Raw genomic sequence first — 24,305 nt, 5'->3', positions numbered from 1 at the left:
AGAGTGAAGTAATTCAGAAGGAGAAAAACAAATACCTTATGCTAACACATATATATGGAATGTTAAAAAAAATTAAAAATGGTTCTGAAGAACATAGGGGCAGGACAGGAATAAAAACGCAGACATAGATAATGGACTTGAGGACCCGGGGATGGGGAAGGGTAAGCTGCGATGAAGTGAGAGAGTGGCATGGACATATATCCACTACCAAATGTAAAATAGATAGCTAGTGGGAAGCAGCTGCATAGCACAGGGAGATCAGCTTGGTGCTTTGTGACCACCTAGAGGGGTGGGATAGGGAGGATGGGAGGGAGATGCAAGAGGGAGGAGATATGGGGATGTATATCTGATATATTATGTATGGCTGATTCACCTTGTTATACAGCAGAAACTAACACACCACTTTAAAGGAATTATACTCCCATAAAGATGTTAAAAAAAAAACCTTTTTAACCACCACTACCACTGCCCTGTGGAGCTGGATTTCTTAATGAGTGGTAGGAGAATGTTTACCTGTCACCGTGTGTGCATCCACACGTATGCACATTACTGGGCTGAACTGTTCCCCTTGGGGAAAGTGTCCTGTGATGCAATACGTTTCTTTCCTTCCTGGATCCATCAGGAGTCTTGGTTAAAAGCAAGATAAACAATTTGAACTGCTAACACAAGAAGGAAATTTAGCAGAGATGGGAGATTGACAAACTAAATTTGGATGGGTGACAGGAATGGCATGAAGGCACAGGCATGAAAAACTGGCAGAAACCAGGGGAATTCTGGAGGTTGGCCAACAAGATTCATGACTGAGTAGCAACCACTGGTCCAGCCTCTTCACGATGCTGCTGCTGCCGCCACCGTCACTCTGATCAATCTCATGGCCAATCTCTTTCTCTCCATCCTTGCTACTTTCTGGAGAGACAAAGCCCCAGAAATGAGCATATAATTGGCCCAACTTAGACGACATCTCTTCCTGAAGAATTCTGGGGGATTGAGAGGCGGAGAATTGTGGAAGGATCTGGCCCTGGGAACTACCAGGTCCTCACAGAACGAAAAATTCCCTCCAAAGAAATGTGGAGGTATGAATACAAATATCTTCTAGGAAAGCCACCTTTGTCCAGTAGTCATTTTACTGATGGAGAAGGTTCAGAGAGGTTATTCAATGACTGTGTGTCAGGTCTCCTGGCTCTCAACCCCATGTTCACTCTGCTACACAAAACCCAGTGGTTTATAAAATCATAAGCTGTTTCTGCAGCTTTAAACCGTGTCTCAGGTGGGGACAGAAGGGACTGATGCTACGGAGAGCAATTATCTGTCTTCAGGCTCTTTTCATTATATAAGCTCAGCACATAAGAATAAATAATGCTAGAGTGTAGCTGACCTTCAATACATGACAGGAGAATCTCATTACTGCAAAACCCTTGGTGATATATAGAGAGGACTGGCTACAATACATTGAGTTTTCAGTAATGGTTATTAAGCATTCCTGTATCTAATTGCTTTTTTTTCTTATAGCACAATAAAAAATAATTTTCTTTGCCAAAATTTGCCTGGTTTCTCAACTAAACCTCTATCTCACTCCCTGTTTCCTCTTTTCTTCTTTGTTTAAAACTGACACTCGTGAGGTCTTTTGAATTTATAGACCCAGACAAGAACACCCTTTCCATTTTTCCCCAAGTAAGTTTCCTGTGCCTATTTGAAAACCAATATTAAAAAAAACTATTGTTATGATATAACTCCAAATGTTAGAGTTGGGAGGAGTCTTGGAGGAGCACTACTCTGAGCTCCTCATTTTACAAGGGGGGAAACTGAGGCTTAGAAATGATATGCCAGGTGGGTCAAGGCAGAGACTGGCCAAATGCCATCAAAGACTATGCTATGCTCCCTGAGTTGAGATTTCCTTGGTCCTCTTATGTCCAACTATTGTCACCAACTGTGTCTGGACAGAAACCATTCAGGAAGTTTCTTGAAGGACCTGAGATATTATCTAATCCAGAAGTGATAAGTAGTGGCGAAAGGAGCAAATCCTACCCCATACATAGGTTTGATTTTGCCCAACAGTCCTGGCCAAATTAGAATTAAATTAATTGCCAAATTAAAAAATCTGGAGATTTAACATAATCTGAATTTCTGGCTCCTTAATAAAAATCAGATCATCTGGCAACTCAGGGTCCATGTTCCCCCATGGCAAAACCCAGCTCTTGCAAAGTAACGACTGCTCCTTAGACAGGTGGGCACACCTCAGTGTGCCACAGCCCCCATCCCTCCCTGTTCTATCACACCCTGCCAACTTCGCTTGCTACATTACTGCCTGTCCCCATTGGTATTAGAGTGTGCGATCCTTGAGCTAGTCTTATTCGGTCTTAGTTACTAAAGTTGCGTCACTCCTTCTTATGGACTGAGGTCGCTGAGTAAAGGTGACCATGCAATAAGTGGAAGACGTTGGAAGAGAACCTTGCAAAGGCTCAGCCCTTGTTTCTCCTCTCTTCTCACACTGCATGCTCTCTCTAGGTGATTCCACACAGCCCAGGTCAGGGCACCCCAATGCACATCTCCAGCCACAGACACTTGCCTGTGCTCTGGACTTGTATATCCAGCCACCCACCTTGGGCAAGTCGCTTAACCTTTCAGCGTCTTCATTTCCTGATCTGTAATATGGGGACAGTGAGAGTACTTTTCCGCCATATCGTTATTATGAGAATTATACAGACAATTGTTAATATATGTGAAAACATTTGAAGAGAGCCTGGCATTGTTGTTATAGGATGTCTAACAGGTCGCTCGAATGTCAACAAGAGAGCCTTCATTTCCCTCTGCCTCCAGCCTGTTCCTCTGTAGTCTTCCCCATGTTGGCAACAGCACCATTATCCCATAGGTAGCTCAAGGTAAACACCTAGGAGTCATTCTTCATTCATCCATTTTCCTCATCCCCTAAATCCAATCCATCATCAAGCCTTTTCATGATACTCTCAAAATGTATTTCAATCAGGCCACTCTCCCCATCTCTGCTGTCACCGCCTTGGTCTAAGCCCCCATCATCGCTTGCCTGGACTTCTGTAATAGCCTCTTTGCTATGCACTGAATTATGTACCAGCCCCCGGCCCCCCATTCATACCGAACCCATAGTGTGATGATATTTGGAGATGGGGCCTTTGGTAGGTAATCAGGTTTAGATGAGATGATGGGGATGGGGACCTCACAATAGGATTAGTGTCCTTAGAAGGAGAGATACCAGAGAGCTTGCTCTGTCTCTACCCACCATGTGAGGACATAGGGAGAAGGCAACAGTCTACAAGCCAGCATGAGAGCTCTCACCAGAAACTGACCCTGCTGGTGCCTTGATCTTGGACCTCTAGCTTCCAAAACTGCGAGAAAATATATTTCTTTGTTTAAGCCACACAGTCTATGGTATTCTGCTATGGCAGCGCAAGCATTATAAGACTAAGACACCTCCTAACTGGTCGCCTTGCTTCCATTCTTTCTCTTCTAAAATCCATTCTCCACACAAAAAGCCAGAGTGGTCTTTTAAAACTGTCACAGTCCCGCTCAAAACCCTTCACTGGCTTATTTTTGTCCTTACCACGAAACTGGAGCTCCTCACTCTGGCGCACACGGCTCTGGGTGACTTAGCTTTCGTCCACCTCTCTGGCCATGACCCACTCTCCGCCTGCTCAGCGCACTGGGCCATCTTAGAATACAGTTCCAGCCTCAGAACCACGGAGCATTTGCTGCCCCCTGTCCTCAGTGCTCTTCCTCCAGCCCTGGAATCGCTTTTATCCTCCATCTCCTGGTTCAAAGTGGCCTCCGGGACCATCCCATTTATAGCATCCCCGGCTCCCTTTCTTAATCACCCCCACCCATAATGCTAACAACAATCTGACATTATCTTTTTATGTGTTTATTTGCATATAGCCTTCCCCAACCCCTACCTCACGCAAAGTCCAGGTGGGCGAGAGACTTTGTCTAGTTTCCCCATGCACCCCTGGCGTTAAGTGCCTAGCACACTGCCTGAGACATTTGCGGTGGGATTTCTGAAGGAGCCTCTTGAGGGCCAGGGAGGTCAAGTGACTTTCTCAAAGCTGGCTTCCAGGGATTCTGCACTCTTCACACTCCCCGAGGGGCGTCTAGACGCTCTTGGGATGGAGAATTATTACCTTTCTCGGCTGCCTGAGCCGTGTGAGAGCTGAGTCTAGAAGTACTTTTCCGGCTTGAAGAGACGAGGAGCTGGGTGGGTGAAGGCGGGAGGGGCGGCAGGGCTGGAGCCTCCTGTGGGCGGGGCCTGGCTGCCCGAGCCAATGGGGCGCTGCGGCGCGGGGAGGCCGGGCGGCAGAGAGGAGACGCTAGCGCGCGGTGGGGGGCGGAGGTTGAGTTCCCTGACCCGAGCGGATCAGCAGGCGGGCGCCGCGGCATAGGCACCCACCCAGCTCTTGATTCCTGGTGGCTCGCACGGTAAGCAGAGCCCGCAGCGAAGTAGACTTTGTGGGTTTTCTGGCAGCAGGGAGTCCCCGCCACTTCCCGCCGGGGCTGTTGGTGGCGTCCTGGCGCCAGGCTGAGTCCCCGGGCGCTCCGGCTGTGTGCCGCGGGATGCCGGCGCGCGGAGGGGCCCGGCAGGGAGGCGAGGAGCCGCCGCGCCACGCTGCCTCCCCGGGCTGCTGCCGCCTGGTCCCGGGGCCGACCCTGGGATAGACAGGTCCTCGTGCGGGGATGCCTGAGGGGCCCGGGAGCCAGACGGTCTCAGGATAGTGGCTTCCAAGAGAATCTCCACCCAGCGCCGGGGCCCAGGGAAGAGCTTGCGGGTAGCTGGCGACCGCAGGGGCCGGACTTTGCTCTGCCTAGGTCTTCAGACGCCTCCTGACCTGTTGCCCCGGGGCTAGGAGTCAGATTTGTCAAGCCATTTCCTATTTCCAGGTCTCCTGGAACTCAGGAGAAATCTCAGAGCGGTTTTCTGGCCAAGCTAAGAGCAGAGAGACTAGCACTTTATGCAGCGCCCCGTGTATTTATTCAGCATTTATTGGGGTCCTATTGCGTGACAGACACTGTGCTAAGCCCTAGCGTCAGGAAGAAGTGCCTTGGAGGAGCTCCTGGGGCTAAGAAGGACAATACGAGGAACAATTACAGTGCGCTGTAGTACAGGGGATGTTACGGGCGGGGAGGGGAGGGGAGGGGAGGGGAGGGGAGGACCATGAGCAAGCCAGGAAGGCGTCTGAGAGGAGGTGACTATTGAGTGGGGACTGGAGGAGTAGGAGGGTTTGCCAGGCTGAAAGCTGTGTGGACTGGTTTGTGTGTGTGTGTGTGTGTGTGTGTGATGGGATAGCAGGAATTCCAGATAGATTTTCCTGTGCAAATGTAAAGAAACTGAAAAAGGCCAGTATCCTGACTTAGAACATCAGATAATCCTATATCAGCTAATCAAATAGGACCACAAAAGGTGGGTAGGAAATGAGCTGTTAACATGGCAGGAGCTAAAACATGCACAGAACTTAAAATGCAGCCTTAGACTATATAGAATATTGTCCTGGGGTCAAGAAGGGCAGTGGAAGAATTCTGGCGGCTCTACTGGAGCAGTAGAAAGCTGGTAAGCTGTAGTTCATATTTTGGATGGGGCTGCAAATACTCCAATCCCTAAAGGCAGCCCCATCTGCCCAGGAGCCCTGCTCCCTGGCTTCCAGGCATGGATCATTCAGGCAGGGAGATGTTGCCCATGTGATTGCTTGCCTCTGCAACCTGCAGATCATTTTTATATTGTTTCTGGAGGCTTTGACCTGGACCTTGTCATCAGGGATGCCCCCTGGAGGACTGTGAAGGGTACCTCTGCCTGCCCTTTCTGATGTGGTTTCCCCTCTCCCTGGGCTCCTCCTTCTGCTTCACAGAGACACAGCCTCAGCTGTTAGAGGCTGTCGTGAAGAGCAAGGTCTTGCCGGGGAGTCAAACCCGAAAGTCACTTTAACCATGTGTCTTGGGGACATTATCAACCTTTCTGAACCTCAGTTTTCTGACTTAAAAGGAAGTCATCATCCCCACCTGTCATCGGTTGGGTTCCCTGGAAAAAGACTCGGAGGCTCTGAGAATTGTGTGTAGGAGGATTCTTGGGGAATGGTCTCCATCTCCAAGGGAGGGGGTGGTGAGGGAAGCAGGATGGGGCAGAGGGAGAAGTTGGTCTGTGATGCAGAGCAAGAGAGGCCTCAGTGGATCTTCTGAGGCATGGGGCCAGGCCTTTGAAACCCCATGTTGACCAGCCAGTGGGGGCAGGCTGCCCCCAGGGAAGGGGGCACAACTTTGGCTGTCCTTCAGCAGGACAGTTCCTGAAGCAGAACTCAGCTGGGAGCCATGCATAGCCAACACTCCCAGCAGCCGGCACAAGGGAGTAAGGTGCCTCGGTCTTGGGGGGACCGAGAACTGTAGCACGGCAGCCACCTTACAGCATGGGCTTGGGAAGTGTCTGAGATGACTGACAGAAGGTGCGCAGTGCAGAACAGGCATTTAAGAAGTGTTCCTTTTCTCATCTTTAAACTTCTTGCCTGTGCCTGAAAATGGATTTTGGAGTTTGAATTGAGTAGATCAGCTTCTGTGAGGAAAGAACCTTTCATGATAATGGCCACAATGACTACTATTGAGTGTCTGTTTTGCATATGCATTCTCTCCTAGCTACCCAGTAATACTCCAACTTAGGTACTTTTATTCTTATTTTACAGTTACATGTACAGTTAGTGTTTTCTAAAACCCAACAGAGTAGGTGTCCTTTTGCCACAAAATAATAACAATAACGACAACAGCAAAAATGATAATGACTTGTTACAGTCTATGCAGTGATTTCATAGGTGGATTGATTAAGTAATTAATAATTAAGTCATCAATGCGCATTGAGTGTCTCCTAAATGGTCGGCACTGTCCTAGGCGCTGGGAATACAGTTCTGTCTGTTAGGGGAGACAGAGACTGACATTAAATGCTTTGATTCCTCCAAAGCAAACATTGAAGGATGGACCGTTGCATAGCCAGGGTGTGATGGAGAGTAACAGGCTGTCTTCCCAATTGACTCTTTCTCACCCTTCGGTTTCAATATAACCACCTCAAAAAGGCCTTTTGGACCATCCTGTGAAAAGCAGTTCCCCTCTCTTTTACTCCCCCTTCATCACACTTGCTTATACATTTTATTTACTTCCCTGTCATTGGTCGTCCCCACTAGACTGAAGGCTCCAGGAGATCATACATCACTTTATCCTAGCACAGTGTTTAGCATGTATTTATTGAATGAGTGAAGTGAATGAAGGGTACATCTGCTTAGAAGAGTGGTATCACCAGTAAGAGATATTTACACTGAGATCTAAGGGATGAGGAAGATCCAGCAATGCCAAGGTCAAGAGGCAGAGAGAACAGCTTGTTCAAGGACCACGAGGTGGAGGAATGGAGCATGGCATGATTGGGGAGCAACCTGAGATGAATTTGGAGAAATAGATGGTGCCTTGGAAGGCCATGCTGAGCTTGGATTTTACTGAAAGTGCAATGAAAAGTCAGTGAGGGATTTTAAGCCTAGTAATGACCTGGCGTTATAAATACAGTATATAATTGTTTGTTGTCTGTCATGCCTCTGGCAGGCAAGCTCCGTGAAGAAAAGTGCTCAGTAAATATTGCTGAAGTGAATGGGTGATGGTGTTTATGCAGCTACCAGGTGAAAAACAGAGTAGGGAGAAGAATGGGACCTTGTCACAAATGGGGAGTTTGGTGAGAGAGGTGTTGGTATCCTGGCGGCAGGCTAGCAATAGTGTTGGAAAAGTAGAAGAATTGGAGCTGTATTTGGGGTGTTAAATGGACAGGACTTGCTGATACATTACGTGTCAGGAATATGGGAAAGGGAAGGGTCAAGGATGACCCCCCCAGGTTTATGGTTCAAGATTGGGTGGATGTCAGATGTCCATCAACAGGGTAATGGATAAACAAAATGTGGTAAATACTTACAATGGAATATTACTCAGCCATAAAAAGGAATGATGTACTGATACATGCTACCATGTGAATGACCCTTGAAAACATGCTAAGTGAAAAAAGCCAGACACAAAAGGTCACATATTACATGATTCTATTTATATGAAGTATTCAGAATAGGCAAACCCACAGAGACAGAAAGCAGGTTGGTGTTGGCCAGGGGCTTGTGCAGAGAGGGAAGAAGGCTAAGTGGGGCATGACTGTGTAAAGGGTAAGTGGTTTCCTTTTAGGGTGATGAAAATGTTTTGGTACTAGGTAGAGGTGGTGGTTGCAGAATATTGTGAATGTATTAAACGCTACTGAGTCGTATACTTTCAAAAGGTTAATTTTACTTTATACGAATTTCACCCCAATTACCAAAAAAAAAAAAAAAAACAAAAAAAGATTGGTGGATGGGAGCACCAGAGAGTGGAGATGCGGAACAGGCTGTGGTCAGGGGAGAAAATCCACATGCTCTCTTGGAGATGGCCTGGAAGACATCCACACAGAGCCTGGGGGGACATCTGGACTGGAGAAATAAATAAGGGAGTTGTCAGCACTTAGATGTCAGCCAGTAAAATAGGTGGAATCTAGGGAGAGAGAGAGTGTAGAGGAGCACCTCCGAGCCTGGATCATTCTTTAATTTGATCCTCATAACTGCCTATGAGGAAGTGCTCCTGTTCTCATTTTCAGGTGAGGAAACCAAGGCCCCCTAAGAATGAACTTGCCCAAGGTCAGACAATTTGTTCATGTCTTTCCCCTGACTTCCAGTCCTTTGCCTTTCACACCTCAGCGTGATGCTATTTAGAACTTCAGCAAAGACCTTCCCTCCCTTCCTCCCTCCTGCCTCTCTCCTTCCATCCTCCCTCCTTCCCTCCTTTCTTTCTTTCTTTCTTTCCACAGTCATGATTGAGTACTCACATGTGGCAGGCACTGTGCTAGGCATATGTTGGTGAAGGTAGAAATGGCTCTAATCTTGTGGAATTTACCTAGTAAACAAGCAGCTGCAGTCCACTGATACAGGGGACCATAGGAGCCTGGAGCAGGGGCGTCTGTCCTAGATTTGGGGATGGGAGGAGGCTTCCTAGAGAAAGTGACAGCTAAGCAGAGATCTGTAGCAGAAGCAAAAGAACTGAGCCTGAGAAAGAGAATGATTCTCTGGAAGGTTCATGATCCCTGAACACCTGCTATGGGAATTCCCTATTCTTTTCACTCCCCAGTTCTTCACATGTTACTGGCATTTTCCAGCTCATCCAGAATGTCTGTCTTTTCTATAACCCTGGAGGCAATAAGTAGACAAATAGCTCGGTTTGATTTCAAGTGGAAGCTTCAAAGGAGTAGCAAGGTATGGTGCAAACAGCCTGGCTTTCAAAGCCGGGCTCCATCTCTGAGCAAATGACTTAGTCTCTGAACCTTACTTTCTACACCTGTGAAATTGAGCCAGTCACATCCACTGCTCAGTGCAGGAAGTAAATGAGATGATGTAGTAACGTATTGGGCACACAATAAATGCTCAGAAAAACGTCGTCTCATTTATCTTTTGGAGAGGAAGCTTTTCTGAATAGACCAGTGGTCTCCACACTCTGAACACTGTTTAAAATATAGAAATCCATGCATCCTCTGAAGAATCTAATTCAGATGGTTTGGGGTGGAACATAGCAATCTGTATGTTTAGAAAGCACCCCAGATGATCCTGATAAAAGCAAGATCCAGGAACCACTGGCTTAGACCAAATGCTTGAAGTCTTTCCTATGATGTACACAAAAGGGTTAAGCACCTAGAAGCAGATAATGCCTTCTAGGAATTATTAGCCAATGACGGTGCTGACCGATGATGTAATGCCTTTGGCTGGCACTCTATTGGTTAAGTGTATTGTTTCTCTTGCTTCAGCTGTGTAAGGAGTAGAGCTGGAGCCCAAGGGTTAATAATTCTGTGGCAGCACATAGAGCTATTTTTTCCCCATTTCTCTTCTGCTAGGTGTGAGTGTGTAGCGTGGCTCAGCTGGCTGCTGCCTTTCTTCCAGTAAATAGCTGCACCTTCCTCCTTACCTCTTCCTAAGCAGAGCACATGTCTCCATAGTACTCCGGAGGGGGGTGATCAGGATTGTTTAGGGAAGAGAGAGCCCTTTCAAAGTTCCACGCAGCAGTCTCTCCTTGCCACTGGGGATGGGCACAGCTCCAGCTGCTCTGACCCGAAGAGGTCCCACTGGATGAATTGCTAAACGGCCACCTGCTTCTGAGCATTGTTCAACCTTGTGGGATCCTCGCAACCGGGAGGTAAGCCCCGGGTTTTGGAAGGAAGAGTGGACCTGGAGGAGAGGAGCCTTGGGGCAGTGGGAGGAAACAGGCACAGGCTCCATGCAAAGCTGCCCGCACGTGCGGTGTGAGCTGGGCCAGGACGGTCTCCCTGTGTGTGTCTATTTACTCAAGAACACAGCGTGGGGCTTAGATTAGGGAGACACTGGTGGGGAGTGTGTTGGCCAGGCACTATCCACAAGCGTGCTCTCGAAGTAGCTTTCTGCCAAATGCTTCTGGGAGAGGAATGCTTTTCTCTGGGGGTCTGGGGCAGGAGGCGGGGCATCAGGTTAGCACTGTCTCCCTGAGCCAGCTGTCACCCGGGCCCTTCTGTATCTTGCCTGGGCTTCCTCTTCAGTGTTCCCACTCAGCTGAGTGGCCCTTGGTGGACTCTGGTTTCTCCAGAAATACCTAAGGTTTCTCCTGAAACCTTAGGTATTTCTCCTGAAATACCTAAATGGTCTCAGGGATTTTTGATTGTGTTTTTTAGGGGGACCTTTGGATCCCTGACCCTTGAGTTATGGGTGTGCCTTCGTGAATTTGGGCATGTTCCTAATTGTCCCATGCTGGAGCTCTTAGGGGTGGTGGGAGGGAGGGAATTATTTTTGTATTATGACAGTGCAGTTGTGAGGATTTTCCTGTTTGTGTGTAAGGGGGCATGCGTCACTGCCCTGACCTGAGGCTTCTCACCTTGCCCAGAGAGGATCCTAACGCAGCGTGTCTGCCCCAAGGTGTACAAACTGAAAAAAGTCAAAATGGGGAGGGGAAACGGGAGCAGAGTAACTGGGAAGGGCTGCTAGCAAGAAACTCTACTCATTTCACAGGGAATTCAGGGAAACCTTGCATTTCGTGGATAAACTATGATGCTTCGTCTCTCTTGCAGCCCTCCCCCAAATTGGTAAATAAAAAGTTCCATTGTTTTTATTTTTCAGAATTTGGTTATACATGGAGTGTCCCCAGTTTATTTAGGGAGAGCAGAGCCTGCAAAGGTTTCTCTCCATGTCTTGTATGACCCCTGGCGTCTGCCACCCTGTGTTCTGGGTCAGGCTTTGCCTGACATGTAGGTTCTTGGGCAAGTCACTGTGCCTCTCTGAGCCTCAGTTCCCTCATTGTCAATCACAGAGGTAGGAGGGGGTCGGACTAGCTGACTTTTAGAGCCCTTCCTCTCTGGCTGTCTGTGCTCTGGATCATGAAGAGCCTCAGAGTCTGAGTCTGTTGATTAAGTGGATTGGGTGTGGGTAAAGGATGTTTGCATAAAGGGACACGTAGCATGTGTCCTCTGGGTGCTGGGGCCTTCACACACATTTTAACTCATGTAACCCTCCCAGTAGACCTGGCAGGAGGGGGGATGTACAATCTAAAGATGTGAAAATCGAGGTTGAAGGAGTTCAGTGACTTACCCAAGATCATCATTCAGTGAATGTTGACAGGGGTATTTGTGCTGGTCACTATACTGGGATGGCGGTACGTGGCAGGATAACGGGAGGGCTGGAGCTGGAATCCTCATCTACCTTTGCTTCTTTGTGTGCTCTTCATTCTACTAGAAATCACGCACTGATTTTCAGATCTACTAATTCAGCCAGATTATTGTGGATTATCCAGTTTACTGTCTGGGACAGCAGGCGGTCCCTGGATCTGAAAGGGACTTTACAATCCTTTGAACCAGGCCCCTCCATTTATATCTGGGAAAATGAAGGTCTAGAGAAGTTAGGTTACCTGACTCACTCAGTGAGTCAACAGATGGCAGGGATGACTCCTTGCCTTAGGTGTTTGAAGTGGTATTATTAGTAAAGAGTTTGTTTAAACCTTCATTTGAGAACTTTGGGATCATTTCGACTTAGTTATTCTTACCTCCAGGCCCTTTTGAAGTGCCAGAGGGTTGGAGTAAGACTCATTGAGCACCTAGTGTGCGCTTGATGTTGAGGCAGGTGTCTGAGACACGGATGAGGTTGGTAAGCAAGCAAAGCGGGAGACCTGGTCAGCTTCCCTGGAGAGACTCAGGATGCAAGCTGTGTTTCACGAGCGTCCAGTTCACAGGTCAGCAATCTTTCCCAGTGGAGGGGCTGCAGCCCTGACCCTTTGTCTCCGCATGTGGCTGGCACCTAATTTATACCACTGTAAGAACACTTGCCACATGACATGAGATCTCCGTTCTTCCTCTTCGCAGCTAGGCTGTGTGTTTCCAGGGCACAGCTCCCAAAATGTAGGACCTAATCAGTGGAGCCACCTTGTGGGGAGGTGGGTGTCAGTATCTTGGATGTGCAGAGATGTACACCCAGAAATAAAAGCCATCAAGTTATTATTAAAAAGGGCAGCGCAGATGTGTGACGCTTTTCTTGATCACTATAACGTTAAGAAGGAATCATCCTAATAGCAGGCTTCAAATATCCTAACGATTATCATAGGAAAGAGGGGTTATAATTGTTCTGCAGGGCTGGAGAGCAAAGCCAGCAGCCATGGGTGGATGTGGAGGGGAGCAGGTAGCAGGTAAATGCAGGAAGAGTGTGCTGATGGTAGCAGTGGTCCAGTGGGTAGGACCACTGTCATCAGAAGTGTGTGGTAACCTTCAGGCATTGCTGCCCTGGCAAAGAGTAGCATTTGGTAGTCTCTGATTTCCTATCTGGATCTAAGATTTCTTGATTACCTATCAAGCAGGAGTGAATGAGAGGAGGCCAGAGGTAGAGTAGAGCTGCGTCTGACTCATATTTAGATTCCAAAGCCATAGTGTGGGGTGGAAATCATTCATAACCAAAATACCTTTGAAAATATTTTCACTGCCCCCAAAATTGCATTATACATGGTTTTTGTGTATGCAACTCTGAACAATAATTCCTGTGCCAACTAGTATGTAAAACACTGACCAAGACTAAAAGAAGTCACAAAATGAAATTTATATGCAGTTGTGGGGTTTCATACTGCTCTGTATTGAAGGTAACTGCAAAATTTCTAACTGGCATAAAGTGGGGGGATAGAGAATTCTCAAGGTGTTCGTGTTTGCTTGCAGGGTTTATGCCATTGTTTTGGATAAACAGCCTCTAATACTTCATACAGGTAACTCTTTTTAAATGATAATGAAAATTAAATGAGATAATATATGTGGGTACCCTGATCTGAGTTACAGAGCAGACGCTGAGTACACTTTTACTGGAAGGTACTCAGCCGCTTGCTTTAGCAGACTTGCTGATGCTGGTCTTTGAAAAGTTTTAGTGAAGAACTTGGTCAGCTGTGTCCAGGCTGGCATTTCCTACTTGAGGTTGGCATGTCTGTTTGGCTTCTCTGGACAGTGCTCACCGTCATGCCTCTGACTATTCCTTCTAAAATTCAAAGTGGGAAAAGAATGAGGTTGGACGCTACACAGACCTGAGTTCAAAGCACCGGCCATTGCCTGTAGATGTGTGACATTGGGCATGTTACTTAACCTCTCTGTGTTTGGGTTTTTTCACTTATGAAAATGGGATCCATAGACCCCACCATGCAGGATGGATGGAGGATTAAATAAGAACCTTTAGAGAGTGCCTGGAACATGTAGAGTAGGTGTCCTCTTAAGTGCTGATTTATTCCTTCTCCTTGGAAGGGTGTTGAGGAGAGGTGGTGTATTTTTTCTTTCTTCAGTCTCATCTCCAACTCCTTTGCCCACATTAGTAGATGCCCACTTCTAGATGGCTTTTTACAAGCCCGTAGGAAACCCCATGTGGCCTTACTCTAAGAATGAGCGTGCTTACAGCCTTGCCCTGTCCTAGCTCATCCTCATGCTAGTTACCTAACCAAGCACCCAGAAGGCTGCACTTAGAAGGGAGATGTTGAGCTTAAATCATTTTTAAAGCACCAATAGCTGAACTAAATATTCTGGGCTGGGGCTGCTTTACTCAGAGGCCAAGTGGGCAGGTGATTTGAGGGATGCTACAAAGAAGCCAAAGTATGTCTCCAAGTTCAAAGCATTGGGAATTCCATCATTGAATATTCATCTCTTGGGTTTATTCATTAATCATTTAACAGATATTTATGGAGCTCTTATCTTGTGATAGGCAGTGTCCTAGATGCTGAGGATGAGCGGTACAGACAAGATTCCTACCCTTGTGGATCTTATATTCTGGTGGGGAAACAGAAAATAACCATAAAGCACATCCAGTGAGATGTCAGTTAGCGATGAGTGCCATGAATTAAAATGAAACAGTATAAGGGCAGGGGAAATGCCATTATAGAAAAGTCAGTTAAAGAAGGTCTCTCTGAGAAGTTGATATTTGAGCAGAGGCATGAAGGAGGTTTAAAAATGGGTTTTTGGAAATATCTGTGGAAAAGAATTCCAGGCAGAGGATATAGTGAGTGAGCCTCGGGGTAGGTAGAGAGACACAAGAAGGGAGAGTTTGAGAAGATGTGATCTGAGAGGTACCTGAAACCAGATCTGGTGGGGACTCATGGGCTGTGGAGAGAAGTTTGGATTCTATTCTAAGTTGGAGGTTTCGAACAAGGCGGTTACATGGTTTGACTTATTCTTTCAACTCATTTTATTTTTCTAATTGCCATATGATAAAATTGACTTTGCTTTGGCATAGAGTTCTGTGACTTTTGACACATGTATAGATTCATGGAACTACCAACACCTCAGTGAAGACACAGACAAGTTCTTTCATCAAAAAACTCCTTCCTGCTATCCTTTTGTAACCACAAACACCCCACTTCTAACATATGGCAACTACAGCTGTACTTTCCTTCACTACCGTTTTGTCCTTTTGAGAATGTCATATAAGAAGACTCATACAGTATGTAACCTTCTGAAGGCTGGCTTCTTTCCCTCAGCATAATGTCTTCAAGATTCATTCATGTTGTTGGGCATGTCAAGAGTTTGTTCATTCTTATTGCTGGCTAGTGTTCCATTGAATAGACATATCACAGTTTGTCTATCCATTCACCCCTGGAAGGGCACTTGGGTTCTTTCCAGCTTTGGGCAGTTATGAATAGAGCTGTTATAAACATTTGTGTCCAGGTTTTTGTGTGAACATACGTTTTTGCTTCTCTAGGGTAAATAAATACCTAGGAGTTGGATTGCTGGGACATATGGTCAATTTACATTCAGTTTCATAAGAAACTGCCAAACTATTTTCCAGCATGGTTGTAGCATTTTGCATTCCCTTCAGCAGTGTATAAAAGTTCTAGTTGCGCTGTGTTCTTGTCAGCACTTGGCATTTTCAGTATTTTTTATTTTAGCCATTTAGTGGTATCTCACCATGGTTTTAATTTGCATTTCCCTAATGGCAAATGATGTTGAATATCTTTTCATGTGTGTTTTTGCCTTCCTTATATCCTCTTCGGTGAAGTGTCCGTTCAGGTCTATTACCCATTTTTTAAGTTGCTTTTGTGTTTCTTACTCTAGAGTTTTGAGGATTCTTTATATTTTCTGGATATCAGTGCTTTCTTGAATATGTGAGTTATGTTTTTTTTTTTTTTTAATTCATTTATTTTTAATGACTTATTAGAACAAATACCTATAGATATCATTATATATATGATATATAAATTAATTATACAATATATCATGTATTAATTATTAAAACATACTCTGGTAAATATTATATATTCAATATGAAACAGGAGGAAAGGGGGCAGGGCACAACCTTTAAAAGAATTACATAGCCCGAGGACACAACATAAACTGATTAGAACAAAATAGGTCCAAGATGGCGGACGAGTCTACTTCCACTAGACCTTGAGCCTCAGTATACACTCATTGTAACACATCAGCAAGCTAAGCGACACACCCACAGGTGCCACGACAGTTCCAAGGATGACCATAAAGGTCAAAAAGTGGGCGGTGGCTCAATTCCTAGAAATCCCCACCCCTTCCCCAAAATAGCTGGAATACTCCTCCCACTCATCAGCGTATGAAATTACTCACCCCTATAAAACTAACAACCCCATACCCTGGTGCTGCCCTCGCCTTCTTTTTTTTTTTTTTTTTATAGGTATACCTGGATTTAATTCTCACTTCTACCGCTTGGTAGCTGGATAGCCTTAGGCAAGTTTCATACCTCCCTGAAATTCACTTAATTCAGTCTGTAAAATGGCATAATAACTTATTATAGCATCCTTTTAGGAATTTTAAATCAGTTCTTGAAATAAAAGTACACAATATATAGACAAGTATGGATTCCTCAATAGATGTTTGATCTTTCATTTCTCCAGTATCCCACCCGCATCAAATAAAGAAAAATACTTTTTAAAATTTACGAATATTTCATTGTTGTAAAGTTAAAGCCATAAAAATAATCAAATGGCCTACTATCATACCGTTAGAAGAAAAAAAAAAAAGGTGTTCATGAGAGTTCCATATTAGAATACAAGTTTTCCTTAGGCACCTGTTTATGTATGCTATTCTGCTCTTTACAATAAATAATTAAATTTAAAAGACTTAATTCCTCACTTTTAAGACCTTATTAGTTTACAAATTACATATTGACCTATGCTAAATTTTATACCGACCCATGCTAATGAATTCAGTACAGAAAACAAAAAACACTGCACTCAAGCAAACTACATATATATATATATATATATATATAAAAAACTTATATGAGAATTGCTACTCCAGCTTTCTTTTGGTTTCCATTTGCATGAAATACCTTTTTCCATCCCCTTACTTTCAGTCTGTATGTGTCTCTAGGTCTGAAGTGGGTCTCTTGTAGACAGCAAATATATGGGTCTTGTTTTTGTATCCATTCAGCCAATCTGTGTCTTTTGGTGGGAGCATTTAGTCCATTTACATTTAAGGTAATTATCCATATGTGTGTTCCCATTCCCATTTTCTTAATTGTTTGGGGTTCGTTATTGTAGGTCTTTTCCTTCTTTTGTGTTTCTTGCCTAGAGAAGTTCCTTTAGCAGTTGTTGTAGAGCTGGTTTGGTGGTGCTGAACTCTCTCAGCTTTTGCTTGTCTGTAAAGGTTTTAATTTCTCCATCAAATCTGAATGAGATCCTTGCTGGGTAGAGTAATCTTGGTTGCAGGTTTTTCTCCTTCAACACTTTCAATATGTCCTGCCACTCCCTTCTGGCTTGCAGAGTTTCTGCTGAAAGATCAGCTGTTAACCTTATGGGGATTCCCTTGTGTGTTATTTGTTGTTTTTCCCTTGCTGCTTTTAATATGTTTTCTTTGTATTTAATTTTTGACAGTTTGATTAATATGTGTCTTGGCGTATTTCTCCTTGGATTTATCCTGTATGGGACTCTCTGTGCTTCCTGGACTTGATTAACTATTTCCTTTCCCATATTAGGGAAGTTTTCAACTATAATCTCTTCAAATATTTTCTCAGTCCCTTTCTTTTTCTCTTCTTCTTCTGGAACCCCTATAATTCGAATGTTGGTGCGTTTAATGTTGTCCCAGAGGTCTCTGAGACTGTCCTCAGTTCTTTTCATTCTTTTTTCTTTTTTCTGCTCTGCAGTAGTTATTTCCACTATTTTATCTTCCAGGTCACTTATCCGTTCTTCTGCCTCAGTTATTCTACTATTGATCCCATCTAGAGTACTTTTAATTTCATTTATTGTGTTGTTCATCGTTGCTTGTTTCATCTTTAGTTCTTCTAGGTCCTTGTTAACTGATTCTTGCATTTTGTCCATTCTATTGTCCATTCTATCTCCAAGATTTCGGATCAACCTTACTATCATTATTCTGAATTCTTTTTCCGGTAGACTGCCTATTTCCTCTTCATTTGTTAGGTCTGGTGGGTTTTTATCTTGCTCCTTCATCTGCTGTGTGTTTTTCTGTCTTTTCATTTTGCTTATCTTACTGTGTTTGTGGTCTCCTTTTTTGCAGGCTGAAGGTTCGTAGTTCCTGTTGTTTTTTGTGTCTGTCCCCAGTGGCTAAGGTTGGTTCAGTGGGTTGTGTCGGCTTCCTGGTGGAGGGTACTAGTGCCTGTGTTCTGGTGGATGAGGCTGGATCTTGTCTTTCTGGTGGGCAGGTCCACGTCTGGTGGTGTGTTTTGGGGTGTCTGTAGACTTATTATGATTTTGGGCAGCCTCTCTGCTAATGGGTGGGGTTGTGTTCCTGTCTTGCTAGTTGTTTGGCATAGGATGTCCAGCACTGTAGCTTGCTGGTCGTTGAGTGAAGCTGGGTGCTGGCGTTGAGATGGAGATCTCTCGGAGATTTTTGCTGTTTGATATTATGTGCAGCTGGGAGGCCTCTTGTGGACCAGTGTCCTGAAGTTGGCTCTCCCACCTCAGAGGCACAGCACTGACTCCTGGCTGCAGCACCAAGAGCCTTTCATCCACAGGGCTCCTTAATTTGGGATGATTCGTTGACTATTCAGGTATTCCACAGATGCAGGGTATATCAAGTTGATTGTGGAGCTTTAATCCGCTGCTTCTGAGGCTGCTGGGAGAGATTTCCCTTTCTCTTCTTTGTTCTCACAGCTCCCAGGGGCTCAGCTTTGGATTTGGCCCCGCCTGTGCGTGTAGGTCGCCGGAGGGCGTCTGTTCTTTGCTCAGACAGGACGGGGTTAAAGGAGCCGCTGATTCGGAGGCTCTGGCTCACTCAGGCCGGGGGGTAGGGAGGGTCACGGAGTGTGGGGCGGGCCTGCAGCGGCAGAGGCCGGCATGACGTTGCAGCCTGAGGCGCGCCGTGCGATCTCCCGGGCGAGTTGTCCCTGGATCCCGGGACCCTGGCAGTGGCGGGCTGCACAGGCTCCCCGGAAGGGCGTGTGGCCAGCGACCCGCGTTCGCACACAGGCCTCCTGGCGGCGGCAGCAGCGGCCCCAGCGTCCCATGTCTGTCTCTGGGCTCCGCACCTCCAGCCGCGGCTCGCGCCCGTCCCCGGAGCTCTCCCAAGCAGCGTTCCCAATCCCCTCTCCTCGTGCACCAGGAAACAAAGAGGGACGTAAAAGTCTCTTGCCTCTTCGGCAGGTCCAGACCCCTCCCCGGACTCCCTCCCGGCCAGCCGCGGCGCACCAACGCCCTGCAGGCTGCGCCCACGCCGCCAACCCCAGTCCTCTCCCGGCGCTCCGACAAAAGCCGGAGCCTCAGCTCCCAGTCCCGCCCGCCCCGGCGGGCGAGCAGAAAAGCCTCTCGGCTGGTGAGTTCCGGTCGGCCCGATCCTCCGCGCCGGAATCCGTCCGCCCTGCCCTCCGCACCCCCGCCGCCGCGCTCTCCTCCGCGGCTCCCAAGCCCCCCCACTCCGCCTCCCGAAGTCTCCACCCGCGAAGGGGCTTCCTAGTGTGTGGACACTTTTCCTCCTTCACAGCTCTCTCCCGCTGGTGCAGGACCCGTCCCTATCCTTTTGTCTCTGTTTAGTTTTTTCTTTTGCCCTAACCAGGTACGTGGGGGGTTCCTTGCCTTTTGGGAGGTCTGAGGTCTTCTGCCAGCGTTCAGTAGGTGCTCCGTAGGAGTTGTTCCACGCGTAGATGTATTTCTGGTGTATCTGTGGGGAGGAAGGTGATCTCCGCGTCTTACTCTTCCGCCATCTTCCCGGAAGTCTCCGAGTTATGTTTTTTTAAGGAATCATTCTGAATGCTTTGTGGAAAGGAAGTTGTAGGGGACAAGGGTCAAACTGGAAGGATCAGCAAGTGGACCATTGCAGTAGTCCATGGGCAGAGATGATGTTAGTTTGGACTAAGGTCATTGGGGTAAAAGAGGTGAAAAAGTGGTAAAAAAAAATCTTTTGAAAGTAGAACCATCTGAACTTGGTGATGGATGGAATGTGAGGGAAAAGAGGATTCAAGGATGGCAACATTGCTGGAAGTGCCAAGAATTTAAATATAATTCAGGCATGTTCTCTGCCCTCAAGTAGCTCACAGTCTGGTGAGGGGAGATGTATTGTAAGCAGTTCACCTGGAATATGACAAGGTGTGCTCTCAGAGTTCATGTGAAAAGTCCTGGAGGAGCCCAGGTGACAGAGAAATGGCTAAGTGTAAGTTGTACAAGGCCAGCTCTCTGGGAAGCCTCTCTAAACTTTAGTGTGTATTAGAGTCAGTTTGGGAGGTTGGTAACAATGCAGCTGACTGGGTTCCCACCCCAAAAGTAGGAGGTCTGTGGTCAGCAAGCACCACAAATCATTCTGTGTCAGTGATTGGCCGACCACACTATGAGAAACTCTTGGGGGAGCTAGCTGGGGTGACTTCACAGAAGAAGTGATGTTTGAGGGGAGGTGTCAGTGTTTAGCAGGAATTCTGACTTGGAGAAAGCTGGGAAAGGGCAGCCAGGCAGAGGGAAAAGCAAAAGCAGAAGCTTGGAAATGATAGAGAATGGCTGGAGCCAAGAGGAAATGTAGGTTGGTGATGATGATGATGATGGTTGAGCAAAGAGTACATGTCTGTTTAGTGATGGGTGGGAGTCATGTGACTTCCTGTGCTCAGTGAGTCTAAAGGGATTGCAGCAACTCATCAGCTCCCTCTTTACTAACAAGGGGCCTGCCAAAGTGAAAGGTACCAAGCAGTCCAAGAGCGGGGTGTGCAGAGGGCCTGCTGTGCTTTCAAAATCTCCTGTGATGCAGCGCCTTTGAGGAAAGCTGTGGCTACAGTGAACGAGCTGGCTGGCATGGAGTATGCAGAGGTTGGTTGCAGGATGCCCTTTACCCAGTCCTACCCTGGGCCTTCCTCAAAGCTCACAGACTCTGCCTCTCCTTCCTGCACATACGTCATCCTGCCTGCTTTCCAAGGAGGCCAGAGCCACATCTTCCTGTGGCTTAACTACTAATTCATTGCACACTCGCTATGTGCCAAGCCTCGTTCAAAGCACTTCACATGGATTAACCCATTTCATTCTCACAACCAGCCTATGGATGAGATAGAATTATTATCCTTGTTTATAGAATTATTATCCTTGTTTTAGGATGAGCAACGTGAGACACAGAAAGATGAATGACAGGCCCAGGTCACAATGCTGGGAAATAGAAGAGCTGGGATATTAACCCAGGTCGTTTTGACTTCAGAACCGATGCTTTTAACTATTATGCTGCATAAACCCTCCAGGGCATCTTCGGAGTATTCAATAGTAGTAGCAGCAATAACACACATACAATAGTTACTGTGTCACCATTGTGTTATTCTTAGGGTTATTCCCTGTAGGGACTATTTCAGTGATAAAGTTTCCTGTTATGAAGATTTTTCTTTTCCGATTTTAGCCTTTGGGTTAAAGCTTACTATTTTTATTCTTTCTTGTCTGGTTAATAAAAACCAGTATGGTATATCTTTTTTGAGGTTTGAAAGAGCAAAATAAAATGTTATAATACATGATGACCCTAAAAGTTGTTGTTGTATGTGAGACTGTTCACCATTATACTAGATGACCCTAGATTATTATGTCTAGAGTTCTTCTAAATCTGTCTTTCCGCTTCAAGTAGCCAGTGTACTTTCCTCCGGCAAAATTCTGATTTGCTGTGTGTGTTTGGCTGAAGTCAGGGAAGGCAAATTACCCAATATACATGCATTGTTTCCTAAGGAAGAATCAATATAACCGGACTGAAGACCTTTTCTCCTTTTGTAAAGTATAGAAAAAGTGCTGTACACTGGTGGGTCTAGGGCCTTTTCTTCCCTTATTTCAACTGTGTTGTTGTCTTAGGAGTTCTGGTTGCTCTAACAAACTACCATAGACCTAATGCTTAAACAACAGACATCATTCCTCGCAGTTCTGGAACCTGGGAAGTCCACCATCAGTGTGGCTGGGTTCCGTCAGAGTCTGCTTCCTGCTTTGCAGATGGCCATGTTCTTGCTGTGTCCTCGCTGGGTGGAAAACAGGGAGAGAGGACGTAAGCTCTCTCTTGTGTCTCTTCTAATAAGGGCACAGTCCCATCATGAGGGCTCCACCCCCATGACCTAATCACCTCCTAAAGACCTCATCTCCTAGTACCATCACATTGGAGATTAGGGCTTCAATATGTGAATTTGAGGGGGGACACAAACATTCAGTCCATAGTAGTTGGGTGGTTGAATTTGCTGCCTAACCAACCCCAGGCAGGAGTCATCCCGTTTTACAGAAGAGTCAAGTTAGGAATCTCGGCTAGGAGTCAGGCTAGACTGACAGACAACACAGAAGGAGAACTGCATCATCTGGGAGAGTTTTGAAGGTTCCTGAGCAAAAGGAATGTCTGAGCTGAATTTTGAAAGATGAATGGAGTTCACTAACCCCATGGGATTGGGAGGAGGGGGGCGCTTAGAGGAGAATAAAAGAGGATGGTATTCCCGGAAGTGGAAAAAGCATAGGCAGAGGCATAAGACCACGTGGGAGGAAAGCAGATAGGAGTTAGTGGAGATAATGTGAAAGGGTACCATGGTGGGAGAGGAAGCTGGAGCTTCAGCTGGCCGGGCAGGAAGGGTCTCAGAGCTGCATGGAAGAGCTTGGATATACATCAGGGAGCAACTGTGGTGTTTAAGCAGGGCAGTGACATGGTCAGATTTCTGTTTAAAAAAAAGTCTCTGACACTGTATGCTATGGAAATGGATTTGGAGACCTAATTGGATACAGGGAGACAGGAAAGAGGGTTTTACAGTGGTCCATGAAGGAGATTGTGCATGTCTGAACTGGAAGTTGAGGGAGACGAAGAGAGTGGGAAAGCATCCCTGTCATTCATTCCCACACCCAGAACAAACCCCTTTGCTCTATTATGGGACTGTGTGGAGGTGAATCTGATACAAGCCCTGTCCTCAAAACATTTATAACATAGGGACATGGAAGAAACCATTGACAATACAAGAGGTGGGTCACTCCGTTTCTTTGGCTCACGAATATCTTTTGAATGCCTACCATGTGCCAGCCCTTTCTGGTGGGTGCTGGAGATGTAACAGTGAAAAAAGAAAAACCCAAATCTTTGACCTTATGGGGACCACACTGAAGTTGGGGGGCAGCAGAGAAACAATACACTACAAAAGTAAGATATGTAATATGTTGGATGGTGATAGGTAATTGCAGAGAAAACTGAAGCAGGGAAGGGGAAAAGGAGTGTTGGGAGCAAATTTTTAAAAGGGTATTTGATTAAAGGGCTAAAGGAGGCAAGGGAACATTAATATACAAATGTGGAGGCTGAAACCCCTCCCTGGAGACATTGTGGTTATAGCAGCATTGAGCATGGCCCTTGGGGCCAGACAGACCTAAATTTGAATCCTGGCTCCATCCCATACTGGCTGGGTGACTTTAGACTGTCATCTCACCTCCCTGAACATGGATTTGTTTATCCATATAATGGGGTTGGTGACACCCATCTCCCAGGACTGCCATGAGGCCTCACTGCTCAGCGTGGAGCCTGGCGCCCTGAAAATGCTCATTATATGGTTCATATTCACGATGGCAGGAACGATTCTGGTGGGGCATCGCCAAGGCTTTATGGGAAGGGGGCCCTGGGAGGCGAAACAGGAGTCTAGGAGCAGGATTGCCTTACCAGGGCTCTTCTGCTGTGGGCTCTACAAAACAGTCCTGGGGCCCCAGGGCCGAGAGGCAGGAGAAGTCCCAGAGTAGCCCCAGTTTTCCTCCAGCAGCTCAGGGGTCCTTCACCATCTTTGCTATTCGCAGTACGATCCAGGGAGGGGAGAAAGGCTGAGTTCTAGCCTGACTCCTAGTCGAGATTCCTAACTCGACTCTTCTGTAAAATGGGATGACTCCTGTCTGGGGTCAGTTCTCGGGGGCTACGGGATCACTCAATTCCTCCCTCCACCCCTAATCCCCCTTCTCCAAAAAAGAAGATGCTGCAGCACTCGGGGCAGGGGAACCCTGGGGCTGATGTCATGCCATGTTCTGAAGCCCTTGAAGGTCTCCACCTTTCCTGAGAAGGATTCTGTCCCCAGGCAGGTCCAAACCCCCTGGGAAAGGATATGAGAAAACCTTTCTGTGATTTAAAAAAGTAAGTGGAGGGCTTCCCAGGTGGCGCAGTGGTTGAGAATCCATCTGCCAATACAGGGGACATGGGTTCGAGTCCTGGTCTGGGAATATCCCACATGCTGTGGAGCAACTAAGCCCGTGCGCCACAACTACTGAGCCTGCGCTCTAGAGCCCGTGAGCCACAACTACTGAGCCCGTGTGCCTAGAGCCCGTGCTCCGCAACAAGAGAAGCCACCACAATGAGAAGCCCCTTCGTTGCGCACTGCAAT

General features: G+C 46.6%; 1 protein-coding gene across 2 annotated transcripts in view; it reads left to right on the top strand.

Annotated features, from left to right (window-relative positions):
* Positions 1–4,357: 4,357 nt before the first annotated feature.
* Positions 4,358–24,305, top strand: part of SYN3 (synapsin III) — a 461,812-nt gene continuing 441,864 nt past the window's right edge. Inside the window, exon 1 of one of the 2 annotated variants that reach the window (XM_049694415.1) lies at positions 4,358–4,443. The gene's annotated coding sequence lies outside the window, so the exon portion shown is untranslated. Of the gene's footprint in view, positions 4,444–9,829; positions 10,231–24,305 lie in introns of those variants that run through there. The other variant, XM_004269401.3, reaches the window with a different exon arrangement.

This window comes from Orcinus orca, chromosome 11 (genome assembly GCF_937001465.1).
Source record: "Orcinus orca chromosome 11, mOrcOrc1.1, whole genome shotgun sequence".
Lineage (NCBI taxonomy): Eukaryota > Metazoa > Chordata > Mammalia > Artiodactyla > Delphinidae > Orcinus > Orcinus orca.
Note: the sequence above shows the minus strand (reverse complement) of the source record. Positions and strands in the feature narration are given on the sequence as shown.